This window comes from Aulostomus chinensis, chromosome 21, assembly GCF_037954235.1.
Source record: "Aulostomus chinensis isolate RoL2024-O1b breed Wild chromosome 21, RoL_Achi_v1.0, whole genome shotgun sequence".
NCBI lineage: Eukaryota > Metazoa > Chordata > Actinopteri > Syngnathiformes > Aulostomidae > Aulostomus > Aulostomus chinensis.
The window spans coordinates 11,693,393-11,707,454 of record NC_141340.1 but is presented as its reverse complement, the minus strand read 5'-3'; the positions used below and the strand labels follow the sequence as shown (position 1 = coordinate 11,707,454).

At 42.1% G+C, this 14,062-nt stretch overlaps 1 long non-coding RNA gene across 1 annotated transcript in view; it reads right to left on the bottom strand.

The window, feature by feature from the left end:
* LOC147241697 (uncharacterized) overlaps positions 1–14,062 on the bottom strand; it is a 116,157-nt gene that overhangs the window by 13,584 nt on the left and 88,511 nt on the right. Inside the window, exon 7 of the long non-coding RNA XR_015110876.1 lies at positions 5,108–5,412. This is a non-coding gene — a long non-coding RNA (uncharacterized LOC147241697). The remainder of the gene's footprint in view (positions 1–5,107; positions 5,413–14,062) is intronic.

The window sequence follows — 14,062 nt, the reverse complement described above, 5'->3', positions numbered from 1 at the left end:
TTATCATTTTGGAATAAGCGTGATGATTAATTGATATTGATCCCAGGATGATGCTGATACAGTACTAAGCAAGTGACAACGAGAGGTAGGAGGGATCCAGCATAGATGCCGCTCTCGTACACAGAGTGTCCTTCCACGTCCAATACTCCTCTTCATTGCGTTCAAGGTGCAAAGGAGATAGATATGTAGATATTTGGTGTAATTGAAGGCTATTATGATAATGCACTCTACCTTGCGTATTCATATTCAAATGGACAGGTTTGAGCTGGAAACATTTCACAACCCTCAGCCTTGATTGCTGATTGAGAGTTAGAGAATGGCGACCGCTGATTTAAATTACACATGTGAAGAGTTAGGATGAGAGCTTGTCTTCTGTCTCCATCTAGAAGTTCATGCAATTTAAACATCAAATTATCAAGTTCAATATTTGATGTTTCCACTGTTGCTGTTAAGAGGAGGATATGAGATCCACTTGTGCTTTGTTATAAAATGGAGATTGGAGTATGGGCCAAATTCTCCTGTATTATCTGCCGAGACACAGCGGAGTCATTTCAATGATGAGAAGGGAGAATTTGCAAGAACAGCCATTAGCTTCATTTAAGTTGAGAGAATAATGCAGCTCTTGCAGTAAGAAGCCTTCACTCAAGCACAGAACATGTCATGCTGTACACATGTGAAATTCAGCGAGCTGGTTCAGAGGAAAACCTCTGCTCACCTATTGAGCCTCTTCGCCGGTGCTGAGGGAAAAACTGCTTTTACACACGCACCACAACTTTGAACTTGTCTAGAAATAAACTGTAAGGGAGAGACTGGTATCCTGAACCCATGAGTGAATAGTAGAGATGCACTGTACTGGATTTTTTTTTTCTTATCGTGTAACTGATTTGGCAAGATTCAGATGAAATTATTAATCTAAGAAGAGGTTTATGGAACCTTTATCGGTAAATACAGACACCAAAATTGCCGGGCAGTTTCAAGGAGTGGCAAGAGATTTGGTTGTTTATGACTGAACTAAGAAGCTCAGTCTACAATCTCTTCTTTCCAAAGTCACTTCAGGAGAAATGAATGTGAGTTTCCGAAGTGCGCTTAAGAAACACGAGGAGGGTTTTTTGCTGGTGGAACACTGCATGGTAGGAGGAATCCATCCGCAAAATATGAGTTACTGAAACATTTTCACCCACCAGCAAAATGGTGTTAAAAAAGTCGCACTGATTTGAAAGTCCAATGTTTTGAAGGGATACACACATTTACAGAGGCACTTTGGATCGTGCGTCGGCGCACAAGTGTCACCGCAGTAGTCATGTGCTCACAGCCGTGGTAGTGATGACATCATACCGCATCATCCTGATATTTAAAAATGAAAGTATGAAGGCGATTCATTTTTACATCGAAGCTTCCTTGTGGTGAACTTGACTGCACTGAGAGGATGAGGGTTGTCACGATGAACACACAATTACACAATTCCTGCGAGTGTGGTGCAGAGTGTGTGGTGATGCCGCAGTGTGTCCGGTGCATCTGACAGTTTAGGTTCACCGCAATGATTTTACACAGCAAAACTAGAATGATACTTGGTGATGCCCACGACATAAGAAAATAGTATGGTCTGTAATTCTTTAATATGATTATGATAAGCTACAGTGCTCTCCTCTGCTCTGGTGGTAGGAAGCACTAGCGGAGCAGGTTTTTACTAATAATGGGATGTTCTACATATCCTTTGAGATGCAACAGCGGTTGTGAAGCAGTTCTCTACAGCTAACTACAAATAAATGTACTTAACATTTTTGGAAATGTATGATATTAAATGAAGTTAAATTTGTGAACTTTATCATACAATCTGTCAGCAGTTCACAACCTCACTGTCAGTGGTACCAGTTTTTCTACTGGGTCAGAACCTCCGTGGAGGACAGCACATTTTGCCGTCAAGTTTGTATTTTTAGAAATCCCAAAGCTAGCATAGACAGTGGCGCACGCCCTCCACAACACATCCTTTACAGATGGATGGGAAAAAGCTAAAGATTCCTCCATTTCTCAAAGTGTCACACTGTTAAACTCCAACAGAAACTGCTCAATTCTCAACAGTTTTTTCACTCAAATATTGCTAATGGCATGGATTAAAAAGGAGCTTTATCATTTATATATTCTGTGATGGCAAATACCTTTCTATCACTGCAGAACCTTGTCAGATCAGGAAATAATTTCCTTGATTCACTGGAGTCAAAGTTGGTTTTATGGGACCTCAGCTTTGTGCTTCACAGTCGCCCAGACACACCTCTTGGTTATATTTATTTCTCTCGAAAATATCAAGAAGCTTGAACCTTGGTCTTCATGACCCTTAGTGCACCGCAATCACACTCCGCAAAGGACCCCATAATTACAAGCTCCATCTCCTATTCATCAGAGGACAGAAAGAAAATGCCTCTGTAGCCTGGTAGATAGCATGATTGCGCTGTAAATGGAGTTCTGAATTCTTTCCCTATTATACACCAATAAAAAGGCGACTGAAGTTAAATAAAATAAATGCACCTCAGTGATGAGGAGAAATTACCATTTCAACTTACTTATTTGACATTTCATGGAAATATGTGAATTTACTATTGTTTTGAAGCGAAATGACACTGACCATTTGTTAGCTTAGTTTAGTAAAACACCAGGGACCCCTGACATGGGAAACTCCATTTACCAGTACCGTCACAGCTCAAAAAATGTGAACAAATTACACCTGTGAAATTCATGGTGGATCTTTCAACTGTCTTTCCTCACTCCGTTCTTTATCGAAATGCGTACTATGAAACATCTCAGCTATAAAATGTTTAAATTATTCCAGCAAAATTCGAATCCAGAGAAAAACCCTCTGTGATTTAATGCAACGGTGCGTTTAATTTGGTCAACATGCTCAACACACTTTTTTTTTTAATTGTTTTCCACTTAAGATTTAGTGCTTAACACATGACTGAATTAGCTCTTTCATGTTAGCTACACTAGCTCTCCTTCTTCGTGAGCCCATCTAATGCTGTTGGCAAGCTCACGTTGCACCTAGTTTAATTAGAATTAAATGACATCATGTGACTTAAGTAAGCATTACATGAATTAAACTCACATTACATCAACAGTGAGTCAATTCAGATTTATTATTGGTAATAACGGTTAAAAATGAAGACAACAGTTCCCATGAACCCAGGCAAATTTCCTGACTACAAGCCTGAGTGAAACTATCAGTTATGCTTTGTCTAAAATGTGTGATGTGGAAATTAGTCTTTGTGGGCATCATAGGTGCGTGTCGAGTATAAATTCTGGTGCTTCACCTTTGTTGTACAAAACATTTTTCTGCTGAGGAAGCCACACATTTTTTGATTGACCCACGAAAATAAGAAGTTAGATACTATTTCCGTAAAGTTAGCAATATTTTATGCCACTGAGTTGAACTATGTGTATTATCACACTAATTGCTGACAGGGTTGCGGGGGGGGGGGGGGGGGGGGCTTTTGGGTGAGAGGCAGGGTTCACCCTGGACAGGTCACCAGTCCATCACAGGACCAACACATAGAGACAGACAACCATTCACACTCACAGTCACACCTACAGTCAATTTAGAGTATCAATCAGCCTCGTCCCCTCTTGATGTCTTTGGACTGTGGGAGGAAGCTGGAGTACCAGAGAGAACCCACACAGGAACAGGGAGAACATGGAGACTCCACACAGAAAGATCCTGTGCTGGAGCTGGGACTGGAACCTGGAACCTTCTTATGTGCTAACCACTGCACCACCGGACAACTGCGTTGAATGGAAACTAGCTGGGCCACTGTGCGTTGCATCAGGTGGAAGTGAGGACCAAGGAAGTAGTTCCAAACCCTCGCGGCAGAAGTTCCACATTGTACTTTAAACACATGAATATCAGCCTTGTATCAATCCTCTCATCTAACTCTTCAAATCTACTAGGATGATGCTCATATTATTTTTGGTTGTAAATATGCCACTTTTCATTACATCTTCTGACTGCAATGTTTGAAGGACAAAGACAATATTAAGTTTAAATTCATTCATGGAGGCCAGTGTTACAATAGTTTGTCTTTTTAATTAGAATTAAGAAGTTTTAATTAATAAATCGGCTCTAGCGACGATTGGTGCTGTAGACAGCTGAATTTGCAGGCAGATGTCAAAATCTTTATCAAAGAGGGAGACGGAGCTGAAGATAGAGACAAACGAGAGGGGTAGAGAAATTAAAGAGTGAAAATGGAGGGTGGGATGGGGAGAGAAGAACAAAAAGATTTCTCTTCATGCTTTCCTCTGATTTGCTGAAATTCATAATCCTCTCTCTTCTTTCCCACACCCTAGATCCTTTCCCAGCATCCATAATTCCAAGCACTGAACCAATCCTCTTGTTCACTTTAAAACTCCATTGTTTCTTATCGCTCTGAAAGTGGCTACTGCATTGATGTGTGTTTTGCTTCTTCCACACATCTCAGTTTGCTTTTTTGCTGTATTTTATCTTTTTTTTTTGGTCTACTTTGATTTGAGCTCCTGCAGTGACCAAAAGATACAAACAGCCGATGCAATAAACAACCCAGCTCAAGCATTCTTTCTCTGCAGCTAAATATTTTCAGTTACGCTCGTCTCTTGTTAGAGCTTTAATGCCTACAGTACACTCAGTGATGCAAAGTCTCTCCAGGCCAGATTCTTTTCCTTCCCCTCTCCTCCACGGCCCTTATTCCTCTCGCCTCGGGGCACTCACAGACCTGCCGAAAGAAATCACCCCCGCACCACTGGAGACATGCAGATCCCCCCCCCCACACACACACACACACATACACACACAAACTCACACCCCACCCCCCTTGTTGCTAAAATAAACTGCACACCTTCCCCCTGTGTTGTCATCCCAGCAGTCTTGCTTTCAGGTGAACAAGCTGCTCGACCCTTGTGGGTAAAAATCAGTGCAAATGACACGGCGGTTTAAGCTTAACTTGAGCGGTGCATTAAAACTGAAAGGTGATGTTTTTAGCTAAAAGCTGCAGGGTCACAGCATGCACCTTGTGATAGCAGTGTTCCCTTTTTTCCCCCCCTTCATCTTCTTCAACACATTTTGTTCACATGGACCTGGGGTACGTACAGCATGATCACAGGCGAGTACAAGTGGATCAGTTTTGTCCCCCGTTGGTGTCCTGGGCAGAGTTCCTCCATTACACGATGCACCATGCAGCTGTTCCAAAATGGCTGCTCCTGTGTTTCCGCTTGTCTGGTGTCAGAGGACTGAGCAGGGAGGAAATATGTGCTGCAGTTGCATACAGATTAGGATTAGAGCGGGAGCTGCAGCGTTAGGGCCTTTGTCATTAACAGGCAGTTTTAATCAGGGTCTGTCCCAGGGCTCTGCTGCTTGCTCGCCTCAGGAGCCCCACAATCCTCCGAGAGCGGGAGCTGCAGAGATAGAGAGGAGAAGAAGCAAGAGGCAGACGAGTGTAAAGGAGAAATGACAGGCGATACAGGGAAGAGAGCGAATAAAGAAAACCCCATAGTATCATTAAGGGATGGGCTGGGGGAGGTAGCGTGCAGCATGAGGAGCACTACTTTCTGCACCTACATGCTGTGTATATCCTGTAGTCGGCAAGATGGCTGCTGGAAGCGCTGTGCTCTTTATTACACTTCTCAATGTGCTATTGATTTTGCTCCGGCCCTGTGTCTGTGTATTATTTAAATGTTAAGATGTCAGTGTTGGTAATCACGGGCTCCATTAAAAGGCGCGTTGCACGGCCACAGACTTGCAGAGCGCCCAGGCAGCCAGATGAATTATTAAGAAGAGGGTGAGGTGGTGGGACATTTCCACCGTCGCCCTCACGAATGTCATCCCACTCAGCCGGGAGACACACAGGCACAGGCTGGCTTGACAAAAATCGACAGTGACTTCCTCCTCCCCCCACCCGGAACCGGTTTGATCCTGATTGCAGACACTGCAGCTGGCAATTTCCAGAATAATCTGCAGCTCCAGCCTTGCCTGCCCTGCCCCCCACAGATCTGCCAGCTCTTCCCACCCCCACCCTGCCTTGTGCCCCGGCATCCTCTACGGCCCTCCAGCAGCATCGATAATATGGACAGGAGGAGAGGCCTTTGATTTGCTGAATCAGAGGATCCCATCTCACTGCCACTGCATGTGTGTGTGTGTGTTTGTGTGTGTGCGCGTGCGTGTGTGAACATGTAGATGAGAGAGACAGAGAATGCAAGAGCTCTAAAAGATGCATATAAAGTCCACTAAAACAAAACAAAAGGCTGAGATAAGCAATGCAATGTAAAGAGTCTATGTGTCTGCGCAGAATGGATAAACACATGCTAATCCACCAGCCACACCTATATAAAACTCATGAGATGTAAGATAACAGCCCCTCCCCTTCTTGAAAATTATTCTGTTCAGTTTTTACTGAATGTATCTGTAAAAGGGTTGGATTTAGTGGTCATTTTTTTGTCACTAAGGGGAGTTGCTATTAGTTTGTAAACCTTAATTCACATAATAGTCAAAATATAAGGAACAGTTCCAGAATGATCATTAAAATAAATCAAACCACATCAAACCATATAATAACAATACAATAACAAAAGGAGGATTTATTGTGAGGCTGTTGTATTATACCTTTATTTCTGTTGGTGTAATAAATTGATTATGTTGCATGAATGTACATCAAACATGGATTATAACTGACCTGATGTCATATTTTTCCACTCTGTTAAAACCTTCATAATGTCATAATTCTTCACCTGTGCTTTTGTATTTTATTTACTATCTGCATTTGTTCATTATTTGTTCATCATTTGATGGTGGTTTCAAAAACAATAACGGTGTCTCCAACACTTGTTTTTATGACATTCATCTTGAATCATTTTGGCATTCTAACACTGATTGGGACGTCACTGGCCGTCACATGTGCCTGACTGAGTGATGGAATTAAAACAGAGCGGCTGGCCCTGCGACTGAAACTGAGAATAAAATGGGAAACAGCCTCCAACTTTGGGATGTCGCTTAGATAGTGTTTTATGTCACACATCAAAGGCTCCCTCCTCATTATGATGCATTATTTTATAAGGCCGCGCAGGGCAGAGAATCGATTGTGAACACTGGTAAAATTCCAGCAGCCTTAATAGATAGGCTTTGTCACTCACTGCTGGTTAGTGGAAACCTAGGGAGTGTGGCTGTCCTCCCCCCTACACACACACACACACACACACACACACACACACACACACACACACACACACACACAAACTCAAACACGGGTGTTGCTTATAACAAAAATAATTATCCTATCAGAGGGCTTTTCCTCTTTCAGTCAAGTTTATAAATGTCATCACAAAAGCGTTTCTTAAAGCCTGAGCATTGCTGTGTCTAACTAATCACCAAACAGAAGAGCTGCAATCATTTAGGACGCTGGCTTTGTCTGGTACAAGATCCCATTTTAATTAAGAATAATGTTAATGTGTGCATGCACTTTCAACGCATTCTACACAAGCAGGGTAAAATATCTGACCCTTTCTTCCTAAAAGTCTCGAATGATAACAACTTAAAATGCACACATCCTCTTTTTGGGCATGTACACATCATTTTAATGACTTCATCGAGACAGGGAATTGTTGTGCGCATCAGTTAGAGTTCTTCTATTCAGACAAGACATGTTGGCATTTACCTTGACATGTTTGGACTGTTGTTCATGTCAAGGTAAATGCCAACATCTCTCATCTGACTATTAGAAATAAGAAAATTTAGCTGAAGATTCAGACATTTTATATCTCTCTGGACTATTACATCAGTTAGATTTTATAAGAGATGGGATTTTTGCAGTTCTGATAAGATTGTGATACACAATTGTAGATACTGATTCCAAAAGAGCCTTTTTTCTCAAATATTATCACTACAACTGTTCGCATTATATTTATAATTCCTTTGTGAGGCTCTTGTAAACCTCACAAAATATATGCAGATGCAATAAATTTAAATGTGCTCCTAAGCTACTTCTATGACCAGTGATGAGTCTCTTGTACTGCACTTCAGATCCAGGACGGCTATGGAATGGAATCTGGATCCTGCATGGACTGGAGCCATCTGTCAGCAATGTCAGTATCAGCACGGATTATGAATATATTCCTTTTCCGATATTCCATTCTCTGATTTATGCCCCTGTCAAGAAAGTCTTCCGTGTAAACATACAAGATAACACAAAACTACCACATGAAATTTCATGAAACCTGATGGAGGGTTGAACCAATGCAGAGCTCATTAAATCGGGGACCAAATCCATTAAACATAGTGAGAAAAAAAAGCAGCATTTTCCTGGCTTTATGTGCTTCAGACTGCCCCTCTATAGTTGAGTATATTTCACGTTTTCAAACCAAAATTCACTGAAAATAGCCTGTAAAATCCTGGAAAACTAGCTATTTATTTGCGCAGTTAATAATGCGTTTTAATAATGGACTGACTATATTGAACAATGCTCTGACTACATGACCATTATTTATACCTCTGTATCTTCACAGCCACCTCTGACATAGTGATAGAATGTATAAATGTTGGGGCGACTGGAATGAGCCACTATTTCCCCCAGAAAAGGGGAGTAATTTTCTGTCTATTTTAGCCACTATACGCCTCTGCACCGATAGACATAATAAGATGTAAATTGGCTGAGCTCTTCTGTAGGGAGGGGCGCCTCTACTACTGCGAGTAACAATAACAACAATTAACCATCAGAGAGAAGACACTGGCCATTGTACTGCTCTGCTGACCAGTTCGGCAAAACGTGACAATAACATGACATAGGCAAGTCCAGAACATTGACAATGGAGGCGTTTCTTTTCCTCGTGTCGGTGTTAGCCAATACTAAACTGACCGTTGCTAACAAATTAAAATGTAAACATTGACACAAAAACCATGGTGATCAAATAGTTTTTTTTGTTTTTTTTTTAATGAAAGACTGTATCTCGACCAACTTCACATCAATCAGTTAAGCTAGCAGTTATGTAGCGCTGATAGTCAACCCAGAGAGAGTGCACCTGTATTCTGACCTCAACAGTATAACGGCCCTCAAGCTGGCAGGGAGGGGGACATAATTGAAGACATAATAAATGATGTCACATTGTACTACCACAGCAAAATGGCTGCCAGCTTCAAAGTAGACCGGATGACAGGTGGGGTGGTACAGTGGCTTGCTGATTTTGCTGCATAGCAAGAAGGTCCAGGGTTTGACCTTTTTTTTGTGGAGTTTGCAAGTTCTCCAGTTTCCTCTCATCCTCAAAAACATGCATGTTAAGTTCATACCCCCTGTCAGTGTTCCTGATGAAGACACCTGCAGAAAAACCTGGAGCTGGTCCCTGGGTGCTGCACTGGTCTATGAGGATGAGTTACATGCAGAGGATGAATTTAATTACAATCTGGACAATGCAGACTTTGACTCACTAACACACTTACAAAGAGATTCCTCTCTTAGATTTTTTAGTTTGAATTCAATCGCGATTACTTGCTACAGTCTCAGAAAAAATTGCAGATGGATAGGATTGCTATTTGTCCACAAAATGGCAAAATGCATATGACTCGCAGGCAAAGAATTCCATTCAGCACTGACGAGTTATGAGCTTCACATCGTTTGTGGCTCTTGGGCATCCAAAGACTGCGACATTTACAAATTGGCTGCAGAGTTAATGGAACTTGGGCGAGTCAGTTGGCTTTTTGTGCCAACTTTTAAGACCCCAGAGAAAGAAAAACAAGGAAAGAAGGAAGGTGTCACTGGATTCTACGGAATGATATTGACAATGATCAGTGCTAAATTAAGTTTTCACCCTAAAAACACACCATGCGTATTAAATATTGGTCTTTTATAGAAAACAGATTATGCATGCTGTTCATTTTTCTCCCCTAATAGATTGAGAAAGTTAAGTTGGCTGGAACTTGTGTAACGTCTCTGGTGGATTGAACCTGCTACGAGGCCATGTGAGTGGGGGAATTCAGTCTAGAGAGCAGTGTCTCTTTAATCCTGGAGGCTGGAGAGAAATTGCACAGCAGGACCACCGTACCAGTCAATAACACTCCAACACCTCACAGGATGGCAAGCGATGAGGGTCACACATAGCTCTTGTGCATGCTGTTTGTTTCTCACTGAGGGTTTATGTTGAATTTGAAGTCAGTGACTTTTTAGAAATTCAGTATGCAGCATTGATTTAGTTTTGTTGTTTAAAGCTGTAGCGACCATGCTTGCTCACGAATATGATTGTGTGTCAGGGGAAGCAAAAAACAAAACAAAACAGTGATTGGTCAGCAGCATTTTTATCTCTGACAGTTTGATCTGATGCTGGGTGAGATAGTGGATAGTGAAGATAACGTGAGCAAAGATGAGAGTCATCTTCATGTGAACTCAACCTTGCATATACGTAGTGATGACAGATAAGATGTAGCTGATAATGCAACCTTTTGTCACCTCGGAGGGGTTAAGGTCGATGTACAGCTACACGCTGAGGGTTTAAAGCACATGTATACTGCCTACTAGTGGATGGCAGGATACCAGGACAATAGAAGTCTAACTGAAGTCTGCTGATGAAGACTCTTGTCATCCACGTCGGCGTCTCAAAGTGCGAAATGAAGACAACTGACTGTCTTTTCATCTAACAGGCTTACAATGATAATTCACCCAAGATGTGTGTTTTGCCTCTCAAGTACTCATAAATCAGTGTTCAGTGCCCACAGTGGTGTTTTACTCCTCGTGTATCTCTTCTTTCTTGAATCCAGAATGCAGAAAGAACCATCCACGTTTAATTAAGTTGATGCTAATGGCGCCCAATAGCCACCAACTATAACAGCATAACTGTCCAAAAAAGTTGATTTACAAATGCTCTAGTATGCTCATATCTTCTGTATCTAGCTGCATGATTGTTGTTAGCCATCATATGATATAAGCTTCTAGTTAAATTTATGTGACAGGCTCTTTCTGTCCTCTGGGATGAAAAAAAAAATGATGCAGCAGTTAAAACACATCTCCTATTTGTGAGTACTTGAAAGGCAGAAAACAGTTTTTGGATAAAGTATCTTTTTTAAGCAAGTTCCTCATTTAGATTTGATAGGCACTGAAAACAGAGCAAGAACTAAATATGAATTTGATAATGTTCCTGCATTTTCTGAATATTTCTGAAAAGCAGAAATGGAAGGAGACATAACATTCGATTGCCTAACTCCTCCAGACTTTGTTTTAAATGGAGACCCCAGACTGTGAATTTCTAAACTGCATGGAGTTTTAAAGGTTTGGCTTTAATGGACACAGACACTGCCTTACTGTTTTTGTGTGCACTTGTTTGTGGAAATACATGCATATGTGTGTATTTGTACTTGTGTGAGGTGAATAAGGGTTGGTCCTTGATGGTGGTTAACATGCTGGAATGCAAAAGAATGTGTGTGCGTATGTCTATATACAAGTACATTCTTCACTTCCATGTTTTGCTTTCCATTGTGTTGTGTTGAGTTTCAGACACATGGAAGTCATACCATGCAAGATGAAAGATCACTTCATGGCATCAAAGACTTTCAGCTCTTTCTGAGCCACAGATTTTTTTTATTCATCTTACACTTCGTCTTCCTGTCCAAAGCTCAATTGTTTGATGATGGTTGCTGGGTCCTCGTGTGTGTGTGTGTGTGTGTGTGTGTGTGTGTGTGTGTGTGTGTCTGATGTGACAGTATGTGTGTACATTAGCTGTGTAATTTAGTCTTTGTAAATTTATAATTTGGTTAGTCCAACTGCTCTCAGGGTCTGTTGGAATGCTTCCAACCTCATGGTGTGTGTGTGTGTGAGTGTGTGTGTGTGTGTGTGTGTGTGTGTGTGTGTGTGTGCGCGCGCGCGCACACACATTTCCTCATCATCCAGGTTTCTATCACACCCCGACCGTCAAAGCTCAGCTAACCAGTCCCCTCTTCCTCTAACATGACAGCATCATACCAGTCCTTTCTGCGACTCGGCAGCCTCCCCTGCTCTGTGTGTGACAGTTGTGTATATAACCCACCATCTGTATCTGTGGGCTTTACAGTAATGTAATTGCGGCTCTCGGAGTATCTGTGGTAGCGCGGTAACCTAGATGGATGGAGAGCAGCTTGAAGTGCTCGTCGTAGGTAATCAGCTGGAGTGCTGGCACGGGCAGAGCAACACCTGCTGCTGAGGGGAGTAGCCAGAGCTAATTGCGGGAGAGTGATGGGGGCCCAGCCACCGCAGACACCACCGACAGTTCAGCCTAATGCAATTAGCCGCCATGTTCTCCTCCAGCAAAATTGCATTATGATTTTTACATTTAATTTAGCCAGCCCAAAATGAAACGGTATCAGAAAAGAGAGATAATGAGAGCAAACTGATATTGAAATCTGCACTGTGTTGCGAGGCTATTAATGAGACAATGAAAGTGAGGCTGACAACATGCTAGACTGTGGTAAAACAATTTAATAGTGTCATTAGAGGATCTTGCTTTGTGTTATTGCTCCCAGCCTACATGGAGGCTCTTATTTCCTCTTCGTCTCTGTGCGTCCTCTGTCTTACTGCTCCCTTTAGTTATTTTCCAATATTGATTGACGATTGATACCCGACTTGTTTTCTTTTCATTGGTGGATAAACCCAACCCATTGGGTGCACGTTTATGAGGCTTTTCTACTGATCTCCTGCAATGGCCTCAAATCCACAAATAGTATAATGTTTTCATTATTCTAATATTCAGGGTGGATGTGGGGCTCTACCTGATGATCTGGCTTGTATTTAACCGCATATCAAAGAGAATATTGTGGTTTGTTGCCGCACGGCTGTGGAGGTGATAGCAGGGTCTTGGCCCTATTAAAGCGCTTCGTTGAGGCTGTTCTCCTCAAGCTCAGCGAAAGTAAAAGCAGCGCAGAGAGAGACAAGCTGCAGCAGTGTGACTTTGCTCCTCTCCCATGCTTTGATTCATTATTCAGCACCCGAGAAGTCGTCCTGCAATCCCACAGCAGCACAGAGGCACACACACACATGCTCACACACTTTTATGCACGGAAGATACACCAACACAAACACACACACACACACACACACACACACACACACACACACACACACACACGCATCTTGTAAATGTGTCAAATAAAGAAAGAGAATTTCATACAAGTAGAAATAAACAGACATCCATATAACAAAATTGAATACGATGATAAAAGCACGCACACACACACACGCACGCACGCACACACGCACGCACACACCGCCCCCTTCTGCCAGCATGGTCGGCCTGCACACTGCATGGAAATGTTTCTCCTAATGACTCCGTAATGACAGCGACTTATGTCCTTACCATAGTTGATTTGTTTCCTGGGTTTTAAGAGTAGATTATTTCCGTGGTACAGACTTAGCGTAAGCCGTTCAGAAACCACAAGCACTGCACTTCAGCCCCTGTTTGGGATTTTAGCCAGGTCTAATCAGATTAAAGCACTGTTTCCCCCCCCTCCTCCTCTCCTTTTTGAAACAACATGCCACACTGCTCTCTCAGTCCTGCTACATGAGCCTGAAGAAGCGGGCCAAAAACAAATTGCTTTTAGTGGAGGCTGACAAGTAGTTGTGTAGAGAAAATAAAAGGTTGTTTGGAGCAGATTAATTCTCCTTCACCGGAGAGCCCGGCTGCATGGCGGCTGTGTTCATTCTTCCCTCAATAACGAGGAGAAGATAGCTTCTTTGGGAAATTCTAAGACGGGAGGAGCTCATTGTTAAAGACTTAGCTGGACTGGTGGATATTTTGTGAAGGAGATAAAAGCTGAATAAACTAGCTATATCCATATCTTCTATACAGTAATGGCATGTTGCTATCAGATTGACTCCGCTTGGTATTATCCTCATCCTAAAAAAGACAAGCATGTTGGACAAAATAGCCCAGTGTAGATTCAAAAATCATCTGGTGAACGCATTCCAACAAATAACCACACTTGATGTTCTCATCCCATTTTATTTTATCTCCCTGCTCTGCAAACCCTGTTGAGCAAATATAATTTCAGAGACTTCTCATTAGTTCCACAGTCATATAACAAATACAAGCAAACAGCTGTGGA